At 34.4% G+C, this 14,579-nt stretch overlaps 1 long non-coding RNA gene across 1 annotated transcript in view; it reads right to left on the bottom strand.

Moving 5' to 3' along the window:
• Positions 1 to 312: 312 nt before the first annotated feature.
• Positions 313 to 14,579, bottom strand: part of LOC144238419 (uncharacterized) — a 273,462-nt gene continuing 259,195 nt past the window's right edge. Inside the window, exons 6-7 of the long non-coding RNA XR_013337111.1 lie at positions 5,623 to 5,680; positions 313 to 436 (exon numbers count right to left, since the gene is read on the bottom strand). This is a non-coding gene — a long non-coding RNA (uncharacterized LOC144238419). The remainder of the gene's footprint in view (positions 437 to 5,622; positions 5,681 to 14,579) is intronic.

Here is a 14,579-nt window from a genome sequence, read left to right as displayed (position 1 = left end):
AGGCACCTATTTATATATTTCGTTCTTTCTAAATATCTTGCCTAAGCAGAAATTTTCCACATTGATCATATGTGTGTGTGAGCATGTGTATGAAATACACATGTACATGCAATCATCCATATATTGTACATCTATCACGATTTGAACAGATAGGGTCAGAAAGGCTAAGTGTCTGTAACAAAGAAATACTAAAACATAGTGGCTTAAGAATTTTAGGGTGTTACCTTTCTTGTCTTGTTGAAGCTGGGTCACTCCTGTCCAAGTTCAGGCTCACAGTAAAAAGGAAGGATAAGTAGAAAAGAGTTTGCTCTTTATTTCAATGCTTCTAAGTGTCACTAATAGCTTACTTAGTTACCAAACTGAGTCACATGGCCATTCCTACCTGCAAAGGAAGCTGGGAATGCAGTCCCTAATGGAGTGCCCATGTGCTCTTGTACTGTGGAAGAAGGAGACTGATGTCAGAGGAAGTCCAGGAAATTGCCACTTTTACTGCATATATGATTTAAAAAATAACAAAGGCTGATAGACAACAATCCAAAGATTAATCAAAAAAAAAAAAAGAAGAAGAAGAAGAAGGGAAAAAGAAAGAAATAGCCAAAGGCTCTACAGCAATATTTTTTAACTAGGGGCATTTTGTCCCCCAAGGGAATATTTGACAATGTCTCCAGAGACGTTTGTGGTGGTTACAACCGGGGATGGGGTGCTACTGGCATTGAGTGCATACAGGTCAATGATGTTACTAATCATCCTACAGCACACAAGAAAACAGCCTACTTCACAAGAAATTATCTGGCTCAAAATGTCACTAGATGTCAAGTTAAGAAACTCTATATAATGATTTTCGTATCTCCAAAATATCGCATGCCATTTGGAACAAATTAAGGACATAAAAGTTATATGAGAACAGCATTTTAGAGATATTTATGTTTCTTCTGCTGCTTTACCTGTGTCTCCCCCTGCTTGACGTTAAGCAACCTGAGATGAGGCGTTTTGTTTTGTTCTTGTTTTCTTTATAGGCACCAAGGCAGTGAGTTTGTGATTTTGAATGAACAACGATGAACGTGGACCATCTTTTCTGTGCATTGTCCTGTACTGGCTTTGTGGTGGTTGCTACAAGCTGTGTGAACCCTGTTCTCAGGGTCCTTGCCATGGACAGCCATTGTTTTTTATTATTTCTCCTTCCTCATCTTCCCCCAGTATCAGTGGTATGACTACTCTGTCACAATTGCAGACATGCCTGTGTTTGAAAGTTGCTTCCTACACCATGGCCGCCTTACCTGGCAGACCCAAGTTAGTGACCCAGAGCCATGCCCATCACATGAAGAAGTACAGCAAATATTTTCTTTCTGTCAAGGAATAAGCAGGCCAAAGCAGAAAACAGCTCTAGATTATTAATTTTGTAACAGCTCAGCTCTGATGGAAACAGAATTAAGATTTACAGGACTATAAAGGAAGTGGTTGCTGTTTAACTATTCAAAATAGGAAATAGAAAGAAAACCCCAGGCTTTACAAGATCCTGTGGCATAACCAGTGTATTCAAAAAGCTGAGAGGAATGAATTAGGGAAATGAGCACGTGATGAATTTCATAAGAACTTTTGACCTTCTTCAGGGTTGCAAAACTGCTTTTCTACCCCAGGATCTAGCCTCAGCAACTTCTGTTTTTCCTTGATCTTCTGATTCTTTTCATGCCTAACTCTCTTTCTGTCTGCTGTTTGCCTCTCCCTCTTCTCTCTTCCCTTTTTTTTTTTCTATCTCTTTCTCTCCTTCCCTCTCTCTCATTCCTCCCACTTTCCCTCCTCCTTCCCTTTTAAACTGTCCCAGTCTTCATTTCTAGGCCATCAATTCAGCCTTGCTTCTAATGCCCTCTTGCAAACTTTCTTAATCCAGGTCAGAGACCATAAAATAGGAAGACTCATCTCTCCAAATCTTCAAATGTCCCCTAACTTGCACAGAGACAGTATGATTCTGCAGCATTGCCCAGTGCTCTCCGTTGGGGAAAAAAGTATTATGATCATTATCCAGCACACCATAAGGACTCACATGAAAGGCAACATTGTGCATGGAGCTTATTGAATTGCAAGCAGCCTTCTCAGAAATCAAGGCTGCCTCCCTGATGCAAATCAGATGCTTACATAATGCTATTTTCTTGGAGGGCCACAAAGGAGAGATGGGATTAAGATGCCCCTTTGTGGTGTGGCAAAAGCGTTTCTGTCTTTTTGCTTCAAGCAGAACATTTTGACATATTAACTGGGTCGGCACAAAATGTACCTAAAGCTATTGAATGCACCTATTTTTCTTGATAGAATCTGTACCAAACCGCTTTCCAAGGAATTTGAAGCAGCTGGAATTATTATGATGTTTCTGCCCTTTCCCCCACTCCCTCTTCTCTGTCTCTCTGTAGGCATCCCTACCCTTTCCATAATCCTTAGTTATGCATATGTAGGGAAAAAAAAACTGGTCACAGCATGAATGAAAAAAAATCCATCATGTTCTCACTGGATTTCATAATTCAGCATCATTTCACATCAATTGTACACATATGTGCTACAGCGCTTTTTTCTTTTTTCTTCTTTTTCCTTCTTTTTTTTCTTTTCTCTCTCTTTTTTTTTTTTTTACAGATGGCATACTGAATTAGGACCAGTGATCCAGCAGTCATTTTGCATAAAGCCAGATTCCAGTTTGACAGGCGCTACGCATCACCACACATCCTTAAGAAAAATGTTCTGCTGTGTTTACACGTGTCTTCCCAGCAGCTGATTTCTGAACATGGGTGCTGGTGCATGGCATATATTAGAAACTGGAATATACCTCCTATTGTGAAATCCAAATGAAGCCAACAGCATTGCCTACAAGGCTCCCCTGCCGTTTTTTCTTCGTTTGGTCTTCTCTCTGCTTTCTCCTCATTCCTCCCCTCCCCTCCTCCATCATTTCTTCTCTTAAATATTTTTCTCCTCTTTGATCATCTTTTTCCTTTCCTACTAATCTAGAGATTCCTTGAAAATTCATTTTATCTTAATTTTTATGCCTTCAGAGTATGGCCATAAAAGGTTGTTCATAAAGGCTTATTAAAGAAAACTTTGATGCTATATTTGTAATGGTTAAAATCATATCCATCTAAGATGATGGCATAATGCTGATGCGTAGAAATTTTATCTTTGTATGGGGTGTCTGGTGGCTCAGTCAGTTAAATGTCCGACTTTGGCTCAGGTCATGATCTCATGGTTTCTGGGTTTGAGCCCCTCATTGGGCTCTGTGCTGACAGCTCAGAGCCTGGAGCCTGCTTCAGATTCTGCGTCTCCCTCTCTCTCTGACTCTCCCCTGCTCACGCTGTCTCACTCTCCCTCAGAAATAAAGAAAACATTAAAACATTTTTTTAAAAGGAATTTTATCTTTGTCATTTTATCACTATTATCACTTTTGTCATCCACGTTGACATAATTATCATCATCATATTGAGTGCCTCCTCTCCAACCCAAGAGTATTATAAGTACATATTCTTTCATTTAGTTCTATATTGACCTTGATAGTGTTTGATCTATAAAATTGAGATAATAATAGTGCTTTCTCCATAGGCTTGATGAAACTAAATGGAATGAAATGTAGACAGTTTGATATGTTTCCTGAATAAGAAGTATTCTATAAAGGATCATTATATTAATACCCATCCTACAGTTGAAGAAATAGGAACAGAGAGGTTAGGTAGTTTGCCAGAAGTCACTCAGCTGATAAGTAAAAGACAATGGAAACAAATTTCCATAGAAAAGGCTGACCAATAGCACCCTTCCATTATCACAGTCTTAACAAGAGGGGCAAAAGTAAGTCAAATAAGTCACTATGACAAGTTTAGGGAGAGAAATACTTTTCTTAAAAAAAGGTGGAGATTGAACAAAATTCTTAAAAATAAAACAGTGTCAAAGGGTTTTACTCTTATCATCAGTCTTCTTTATCACAGGTTGAAAGCACAGTGTTATTACACTTACGTCAGAAATTTATCCATGAAGTTACTCTTTCTGCTAAAGGAACAATATTCCATTTTTATAGTTTTTATACTTTGATATCAAACAAAGCTTTGAATATTTGATGAATTGCATTGCCATGGCAATGTCTAAACAATGAAATCTGCTCTAAAGAAGAAATGCCAGGCTGCCTTTATCTCTTTCTTCCTTTCTCTTTCCCTGCTTTGATGGTTTTTGATTTTGGTTCGTATTTGTTGGGTGAAATTTTGTTATGTAGGCAAAGTATATAGATGATTATAGGTTAAGGCAAATATTTAAAGATTTGAAATGAATATTTATGTGGGGGGATGAAGAAATTAACACTTTTAAAAATTACAATAAAATGATTTAGTTTAAAAGAAAAAGAGTTCACAAAAGATGAATGCGTTAAAAAAATTAATTGTTAAATACTACTACAAATATACAAAATATATATCAACGATCATATTTTAGTGAATATTATATCATTCTTATGCACCTAATTTTTTTTCCAGCTGAGAAAGAAGTAAAATCATCCAATCAAGTGACATAATGCCTGCTGATCACTTAGACTTTTTAATTTAAAATAATTTAAAAAAATTAGACTTATTTGAACATGAATTTTTATCATATTTGTCTCATGTCTCACAAAAAGAAAAAATCAGGAAATGCTATTGGTTAAGGGATTCCTAAAATGTCTTCTTATTCAGAATCTGAGTCTTCTTAATCATGTGAGTCAGAGTCATTGGGTCCATGTTGTCTATGGACTCTATGCTGTCCATCCTCTATACCAAAAGAATATCAGTGGTATAGCATTTCTTAAGAGTCTGCATAGGAAATCAAAGCAAATGGTACTCAGTTTTTAAGCCATCTTGTAATTATGTAGGATCACTCTGCTTTTGATTTCAATTTGGGGAATGGTACTATATACTTCTCTTTTAGGATTCTTGCTGCTTATTACCACATTATGTATTAAGGGTTTGAAAACTGTTTCACTAGTGTATTGTATCCACGTCCCCCTTCCCTCACTGCAAATCAGACACTCATACTCAGGCAGTGGTAATTACATCGCTACTCAGGCCATAATGAACAAAACAGCCTCATCCACTATGATCGAAAAAGAAGTTCAGTTGGAAAAGACAACTTAATTTCAGTGTTAAAATAAAAAACAAAACAAGTGTGCCTTAGAGTCAATGAAACAGAGTGATGAATAAATAAATAGAACAGGGTTCAATCTCTCTAAGATGAGAAAAAGACAAATTATAGCTAGCCCAAAGTCCTGGTTTCACTTAAGACATAAAAAAGCACAAGAAATATCTAGCTCCCCTTGAAAATTAACTAGCACCCTACTAAGTAACATATAGGACAAAGATGTTTTAAGATAAATTTAAAAATCAAAAGACAATTGAAACATAAAATTATGAAAATTTATGGGATGCAGCAAAAGCAGTGTTTAAGGGAGATTTACAGCATTAAATTCATATATTACAAATACTGAAAGGGGTCTAAAAGCAATAGCCAAAGCTTCTCCTTCAGTAAACTAGAGAGAGGAATAAATTAAACTTAAGACAAACAGGAAAAAAAGCAATGATAATGACAGATTTTTTTCAAGCAAACAAAAGCTTAGAGAAGACATTATCAACATACCTGTACTACGAGAACTGTTAAGGCATGTGCTTCAGGTAGAAGAGAATTAAGATGACATCTGAAAATTTGAATTTATATAAATAATTAATGCCAGAAATCATATATATTAAATTAAGTAAAAGAGATTTCCTTCTTATTTTTAACAGGCTAAAAAATTAGTATTGAAGTAAAAAATAATAACAAGACTTTATGATGTTTTTAATAATATATATAGAAATAAAATGTAGCAAAACAGCAAAATGGCTGGAAGTGAGAAAACAGATGTATGTGGAAGTTTACAGTTGTAAAATGAAGTGAAGTGGAATAATATAATTTGCAGTGGTATAATTTGAAGGTAGACTATGTTACAGCTATAGAAAAATAACAAAGGGGAAAAATAACAGATGATGCAAATAGAAAATCATAGTGTGTTAGTAAATTTAAATTCATTTGTTTTTTTAATGTTTATTTATTTATTTTGAAATAAAGAGACAGAGAATGAGCAGGGGACAGGCAAAGAGAAAAGGAGTCAGAATCCCAAGCAGGTTTTGCACAGTCAGCATGGAGCCCTATGCAGGGCTCAAACGCATGAACCATGAGATTATGACCTGAATGAAAATCAAGATTCAGACATTTAATTGGGTGAGCCACCCAGGTGCCCCTAAATTCATTTATTTTAATAGTCACATTTAATATAAATTACCTACACCCCTCAACTAAAAGGCAGAATGTCAGATAGGGTAAGTAATTAAGACCAAATGCTTCCCACAAAAAGACCACTTTAAATATAAAGATATTCGTAAATTAAAAATTAAAGAATGAAAAAATATACACCAAGGCAATACTGATCAAAAGGAAGAGTTACCGGCTATGTTAATACACAAAAAATAGCACAAAATGATTATCACCAGGCATAAAGAGGGACATTGTTAGGAAACAATTCTCTGTATCTCTAACATATTCTCACTTTTTTTTTTTAATGTTTTATTTATTTCTAGGAGAGAGAGAGAGAGAGAGAGAGACAGCGTGAGCAGGGGAGGGTCAGAGAGAGAGGGAGTCACAGACTCTGAAACAGGCTCTAGGCTCTGAGCTGGCAGTCAGCACAGAGCCGGACGCGGGGCTCAAACCCACGAACCGCGAGATCATGACCTAAGTGAAAGTCGGACGCTTAACCGACTAAGCCACCCAGGCGCCCCATATTCTCACATGTTTTGATAACTTTTATTACCCTTTTAAAGATATTTGTAGTAAACAACTTGAATGATAGATCTAGTGTCTCCTTCCATCTCTAGGAGGTAGAGAAGATTTTTTGCTTTCCAGAATAATAAAAATAATCCCTTCCCGGGAAAATGTTGGGCAAGTTACCTAGCAACACTCTTTATAAGAGTGAAGTTTCCTAAGTCAGTGTTCCTGTATACTGTATATACACGTCCACCTGGGCTTACCTTTGCCTTGCACTCAGAAGATAGAGGGAAAAGGGGAAATTGTTGTAAACATAAAATTCATGTTATTTTCTTTGCTGTGGGTAATAACAGGCTTTGTCTCTGACCCATGTGTTTTGTGTCTTCTACCAGACTCCATGAAACCATGCTTTTGTGCTGGTAAAGGAATCAATTCTTAAGAAGATATAACAATACTAATCATGTATTCACCTTATAGATCATCAAAATATATGAAACAGAAACTGAAAAATCTAAAAGGAGAAAGAGATCAATCATTATAGTTAGAGAATAAAAGGTTCTTCCTCAGTAATAAAACAAGAGTTGAAAATAACTAAGGATAGAGAGAATATAAAAGAATAACATTATCAGTCAATTTGATCTAATTGGCATTTATAGAATACTTTATATCAAAAGAACAAAATCCATATTCTTTCATTGTACACAGAGACTATTCACCAAGATAGACGTAAGACAAACATCAACATATTTAAAAGCTTAAATCAAACAAAGTAATTTACCTAGCCACATTGGAAATAAAACAAATATTGATAGCAGGAAGAATCTGGAAAACCCAAATATTTGGATTTAAATAGTAAAATTCCAAATAATCTATAAACAGGGAGAAGCAGGTTAATGAGTATTTTGCAGTGGATTAAAATAAAAATACAAAGTATCAAACTTGATGGACATAACTAAAGCAGCACATGGAGATAATAAAAAAATTATTGTACTAGAAATGTCTCCAATTAAAATTAAGTGATCACTTTAACAATAATCACTTTAACAAAAATAAAAGTACAACTAATGCAATCAGAAAGAAGGAAATAATAAAGAGAACTTAATGAAATAAAAATAAATGATAAAATATAAAATCAATGAATCTAAAAACTAGTTCTTTCAGAAGTTTGGTCAAATTGATAAAACTGTAGCCAACATGCTGAAGGGAAGAAAATAGGTAAAAATTATCAGTATCAAGAATAAGAGGGATATCATAACTATAGATCTTAAAAAGGGAATAGCAGAATTTTATGCCAAGAAATTTTAAAACTTACACTGAAACTTGGAATGAATACATTTCGGGAAATACACAAACTACTGAAGCTCACTCATGAAAGAGATAACCAAAATAATCTGATATGTATTAAGCAATTTAAATTTATAGTATATATTCTCCCTCAAAGTAAATTCCAGGCCCAGGTGGCAGCATGTGTGAATTCTATGAAACATATAAGGAATTACGCCAATTTTATACAAACTTTTTATAAAAATGAAAGATGAAAGCACACTTTCCAACTGATTCTATGAGGCCTATTGATACCAAAACCAAACAGGAACACTATAAGAAAACTTAAAATAGATCAATACAAAAACAGAATTAAGAAAAAAAAAAAGCTTCACGTGGTCAAATACCCTTACATGAACCTCTATAGATATAAAATTCTCTAAGAAATCCTTAGCAAATCAAATTTAGACATAAAAAAGAATGATACAAAAGAAATGAGTGATATTTATCTCTGAAATACAAGACAGATTCACCATTTGAAAATCAATCCTTGTAATTCACTATATTAAGCAATATAGTAGAAAAATGTATTACCTCAGTAGTTATAATAATAGAATTTGAGAAAAATTCAAGATCTGTTTTAAAAATCTTTCAGCAATGTAACAATAAAAGGGAACGTCCTTGGGGTGCCTGGGTGGCTCAGCTGGTTAAGCATCTGATTCTTGGTTTGGACTCAGGTCATGATCTCATGGTTTCATGGGTTCCGAGCCCCGAGAAAGTCTCCGAGCTGCCAGTTCGGAGCCTGCTTGGGATTCTCACTCTCCCTCTCTCTCTTTCTGACTCTCCTCCATGTGTGTTGTCTCTGTCTTTCTCAAAATAAATAAATACACTTAGAAGAAAAAGGAACCTCCTTAACTTGATAAAGGGCATCTACAAAAATGATAATTGACAGTGTACTTAGCAGTAAAAGAATGGGATTTTTCCAGTACGGAGTTTTCTCAAAAAATTAAAAATAAAGCTACTTCATGATTCAATAATTGCACTACTAGGTATTTATTCAGAGTATACAAAAATGCTTATTCAGAAGGACACATGTACCCCAATGTTCCTAGCAGTGTTATCAGCCAAATTATGGAAAGAACCTAAATGTCCATCTACTGATGATTGGATAAAGAAGATGTGGCATATGTATACAATGGACTATTATTTGGCAATCAAAAAGAATGAAATCTCATCATTTGCAAGAACATGGAAGGAACTAGAGTGTATTGTGCTAAGTGAAGTGAGTCAGAGAAAGGAAAATATATGATTTCACTCATATGTGGAATTTAAGAAACAAAACAGATGAACATAGGAGAAAGGAAGGAAACATAAAATAAGAGAAACAGAGAGGAAGGCAAACCATAAAAGAGTCTTAAATACAGAGAACAAACTGAAGGTTGTTAGAGGGGAGGTGGGTGGGGGAATGGGCTACATGGGTGATGGGCATTAAGGAGGGCACTTGCTGGAATGAGCACTGGGTGTTTTATATATGTATGTGAAGAATCACTAAATTCTACTCCTGAAACCAGTACAACACTATATGTTAACTGAGTTGAATTTAAATTTTAAAAAATAGCGTTTTCCCCATAAGATAGTGAATAATAAGATGTCCAATCTCACAACCTCTATGAAGTACTGGATGGGAGGTCCTAGCCTTGTTTAGACAAGATAAGTATATTAAAAGGCATATAGACTTGAAATGAAAGAATGTGACTTGAATGACTTGAGAGAATGTGATTATAATTACTTGCAGTGATTTATAGTCATCTATGAATACAATGAAAGAGAACCTACAAAGTATCTTCTAGAAATTGTAAATGAGTTTAGAAGGGTCACTGGATACATAGTTAACTTACAGAACTCAATTATATGTTTATATACCTGTACTGACCAACTGGATGTGGAAATAAATTTTAAAATCTACATAAGTTATAAGTTATAGTAATACGTAAAAGAAAACATGAAATGCCTAGACATATTTCTAACTAATCTAATAATGAAAAAACACTGATGAAAGAATTATTTTAAAATGTTTATTTTTGAGAGAGAGAGAGAGAGCACAAGCAGGGGAAGGGCAGAGAAAGAGAGGAAGACACAGAATCCAAAGCAGACTGTCAGCGTAGAACCTGACATGGGGCTTGACTTGTGAACCACAAGATCATGACCTGAGTTGAAGTTGGACACTTAACTGACTGAGCCACCCAGGTGCCCACAGAAGAAATTTAAAATGATCTAAATAAATTGAGAGATATACCCTGTTCGTGGATTAGAAAACTCAACATTGTTACATTGCTAATTATTCTTAAATTGATAAGCAGACTCTAAAAAATATTAATCACAATCCAAGGGGCTTATTTTTAGACATTGAGAAGGTGACCCTGTAATTCATATGGAAAAGCAATGACCCTAGATAGCACAACGAATTTGAAACAGAACAAATTTGGAGGACACATAGACTGATTTCAAGACTTACTATATAGCTTCAGTAATCAAGACAGTGTGGTTTTAGTGGCAGAATAGATGTATTGATTGATGAAACAATGGAGAGTCTAAAAAAGACCCACATGTCTATGGTCAATTGATTTTGTTTAGAAATATAATGTGTCAAGGTAATTCTAGAAAGAAAGAATACCCCTTTCAACAAATTGTGCTATAGAAAACAAAACAAACAACAACAACAACAACAAAAAAAACTTCATCTCTTCTCTTCTCACACATCATATACAAAGAAACGATTAACTCCCAAATTTATCATAGTCCTAAATGTGAAACTTAGATATATATAAAACTTCTAGAAGGAAATACAGGAGAAAATCTTTGTGATCTTGAGGAAGGCAAATATTCTTACAGCAGACAAAGGCACAAACCACAAAACAAAAATTGATAATTTAAACTTCAAAATCAAAACTTTTCGCTGTCAAAAGAATTCCTAGAACCCATCATAATAAGACACCCAATTCATATAAATGGACAACGTTTTTGAAGAGAAACTTCATATACATGCCAAAAAAACTATAGATATCAAATAAACATAAGAAAAGGTATTGGTATCATTAATCATTAGGAAAATCTTAATTTAAATCACAATGAGATATCACTACATACCTACTAGCTCAGCTAAAATTACCAAAAGAAAAAAATTATTGGTGAAGATGTAAAACATTTGCACCTCCCACAGAACGCTACTGAAAATGGAAAATGGTATAGTCACTTCAGAAAGCACTCTGGCAGTATGGAAGAAGGTTAAATACACCCTTAATATCTGAACCTACCATCCCACTTCAAAGTATTTTTACAAGTGTTGAAAACAGCTCCACACAAAGTCTGTATGGTCATGTTCATAAAAGATCACAAAAAATCATAATAACAAAAGCTGCAAACCATTCACATTCCATCAACTAGTGAATGGGTATACAAACTGTGGTTCATTTATAGAGTAGAACACTACTAAGCAAAAAAGGAATGAGCTAATGATACATAAACAGCCTGATGTTCTTAACATTATACTAAGTAAAAAAAGCCAGTTGAATATGTTACATATTCTATGTGGCCATTTACGTTATTTTGGAAAAAAGAAAAAATGATAACAACAAAAATAAAATCAGTGGTCTGTAGGTGCTGAGGGTATGTGAAACTACTTCACTACACTGATGCACAAGATAACTTTTTAGGGTGATGGAAATATTATAAAAATTCATTGTGGCTGTGGTTATACTCAGTCTATAATTGCCAAATTCAACAAACTGCCCAACTAAAAAGGTAATTTTTGCTGTGTATAAATTATATCTTAATAATAATGAACAAAAAACTAAACAACAAAAAAGGAAAGTCAACATGATAATGTTATTGGTTTTATATATTTCAGCTACAACTACCAGAAACATTTTGGGAAATAATTTGGCGATATGTATCAGGAGCCTTCAATATGTTCCTGCATTTCTCCCATAAATCTCCATTCTAGCATCCAAAGAAAATAATCTAACATATAGGAAAAAATATACCCATAAAGATGTTTACTACAGAATTGTTTATAATAATGAAAATATAGAAGTTACCTTAAAATCTTAAAAACCTATGAATGGGAAGATTTAGAGCAACATCTTGATTCAGACTTTAAATAAATAGAAAGCTCATGAATAAAATAGAAGAGGTCATGAACAGTGTAAATTGAAGAAAGTCACCTACCCAATTTTATGTAAGTCTTCTGTTAAATAATGGTTAGCCAAGCAAATACATGTGCTTCCCATTCCCTAGAGCTGATATAGTTGAAAGTATAAAGTTAGGAATGCAACTTTATGTAAACGGTCTGCCATTTTTATTGATTCTTTTTTCTGCTTTAAGCTACTCTCAACACCAACCCTCCACCTGCCTTATTTCTGAGGCATCCACTCACAAACCACATTCTATAAATCAAATTTTAAAATAACTATGGTAATGTGTTTTCCTCAGTCCTTTCTTCCACTTTGAATTTAAATAATAAATGTAAGTTCATGGTAACACAAGTGAAACATACAATGGCTATACAAATGAAACATACCAAAAATACCAAAAAAAAATTAACCAACAAACAATAACAAGGCAATCAAACACAACCACAAAAACAGTCTATTGCTTTAAAAGTATTTTTAATCATGAATAAAAATTGATTTGATTGTAGAATTGATTTGATTTAATATTAATTGATCAGTTATGATTAAAAATGACTAAACATTGTTGATATAGCATGTATATGCTTAAATAAAATATTTTATTGTTCTTTAAAGCTTACACATAAAGAGATGATTTTCAAGGGGGAAGTTGTCTTTCTGTTGCAAATATCATATTTTAAGGATTAAATAATTGAACTATCAAAAAACATTGGGATTCCAAAACAATTTCTTTTCCTTTTTCTTTTCAACACTATTGAAGTATAATTGGCAAATAGAATTGTAAGATACTTAAAGTGTACCATGTGATGATTTGTTATACATATACGTTGTGAAAGGATTGCCACCATTGAGTTAATTAACACATCCATCACCTCACATATTTATCTTTTTTTTATGAGAACACTTAGATGTTCTACTCTCTTAGTAAATTTCAATTCTACAATATAGTGTTATCAACTATGTATACATTAGAACCTTACTCCTTAGTCATGTTATAACTGGAAGTTCAAGCCTCTTTACCAGCCTCTACCTTATTTCCTGCTCCCCCAGTCTATTTCTAGAAGTTCAACTTTTTTTTCTTTTTTGGTTTCATACATAAATAATACTAGGCAGTATTTGTCTTTCTTTGTGTGGCTTATTTAACTTAGTATAATGTCCTCCAGTTTCATCCATGTATTTGCAAATGTCAGAATTTCCTTCTTTTTAAGGCTGAATAATGTTCCGTTGTGTACATATATAATACATTTTCTTTATCCATTCATCCATCAACAAACACTTAACTTGTCTCCATACCTCGGTTATTGTTAATAATGTTGCAATGAACCTAAGGGTACAGATATCTCTTTGAGATAGTGATTTCATTTCCTTCAGATATATAACCAGAAGATTGCTGAATCACACTGTAGCAGGAATCACACACAGAGAGACGGGACACTGAGGCTCTTCTTTCAGGAAGTAGCTTTATTTGTGCCAGCACAGGCTTAGCGGGCTAAGACCCCAAAAATGTTGAGTCCCGAGCGGAGCAAGGTATAGCCTTTCATGCAATTTTTACTTCTTTGTCTCCAATGTATGATGACACATGTAGTTTGATTGGGTACAGTCCAGGTTAGAGTTATGCAAACATGTATAGGAGTTGATTGAGCCACATTGCATGTTCCCTTCCTTTGTTCTGAGAAGGCTTCCAACACATTCCTTAAGGAGGGGCTTTACTACAATATCGTAGTTCAATTATTAATTTCTTGAGGACCCTCGTATTGTTTTCCATAGAGGTTGTACCACTTTCCATTCCTACCCACAGCATATAAATTTCCTTTGCTTCACATCCTCAACAGTATTATTATTTCTTGTTTTTGTTTTGTGTTTTTTGCCATTTTTTGATAATAGACATCCTAACAGATGTGAGGTGATCCTGTGGTTTTGATATGCATTTGATTTGCATTGATGATTAGTGTTATTGGGCATCTTTCATGTACTTGTTGGCCATTTGTATGTATTTTTGATCACTATTCAGTTCTTTGGCCCATTATTATTACTATTATTATTATTGTTGTTGTTGTTATTGACTTGTCTGTGTTCTTTATATTAGTGTGGCCCAAGATCCCTGTTGTGCTCTAAACTGTTGCAATTGTCGAAGCCACCATCACTTTTCTTAGTGGCTCCCAGTAGTTGAAGGTATGCCAAGACCCATCAGTGTCTCACAGAGGAGGGTCACAGTTAGCACCTAGATGCAGGATGATTAGAATCCAGACCCTCAAGCAGCAGTTGATAAAGTATGTAAAGCCCCTTCCAGAGAGAACCTAAAAGATAGTTTTTTCATCTGCTCCTTGGGTGCTGAACCTAGGG

This window comes from Crocuta crocuta, unplaced genomic scaffold (genome assembly GCF_008692635.1).
Source record: "Crocuta crocuta isolate KB4526 unplaced genomic scaffold, BGI_CrCroc_1.0 scaffold216, whole genome shotgun sequence".
NCBI classification, from domain to species: domain Eukaryota; kingdom Metazoa; phylum Chordata; class Mammalia; order Carnivora; family Hyaenidae; genus Crocuta; species Crocuta crocuta.
This window is presented reverse-complemented; position numbering and strand designations above follow the sequence as displayed.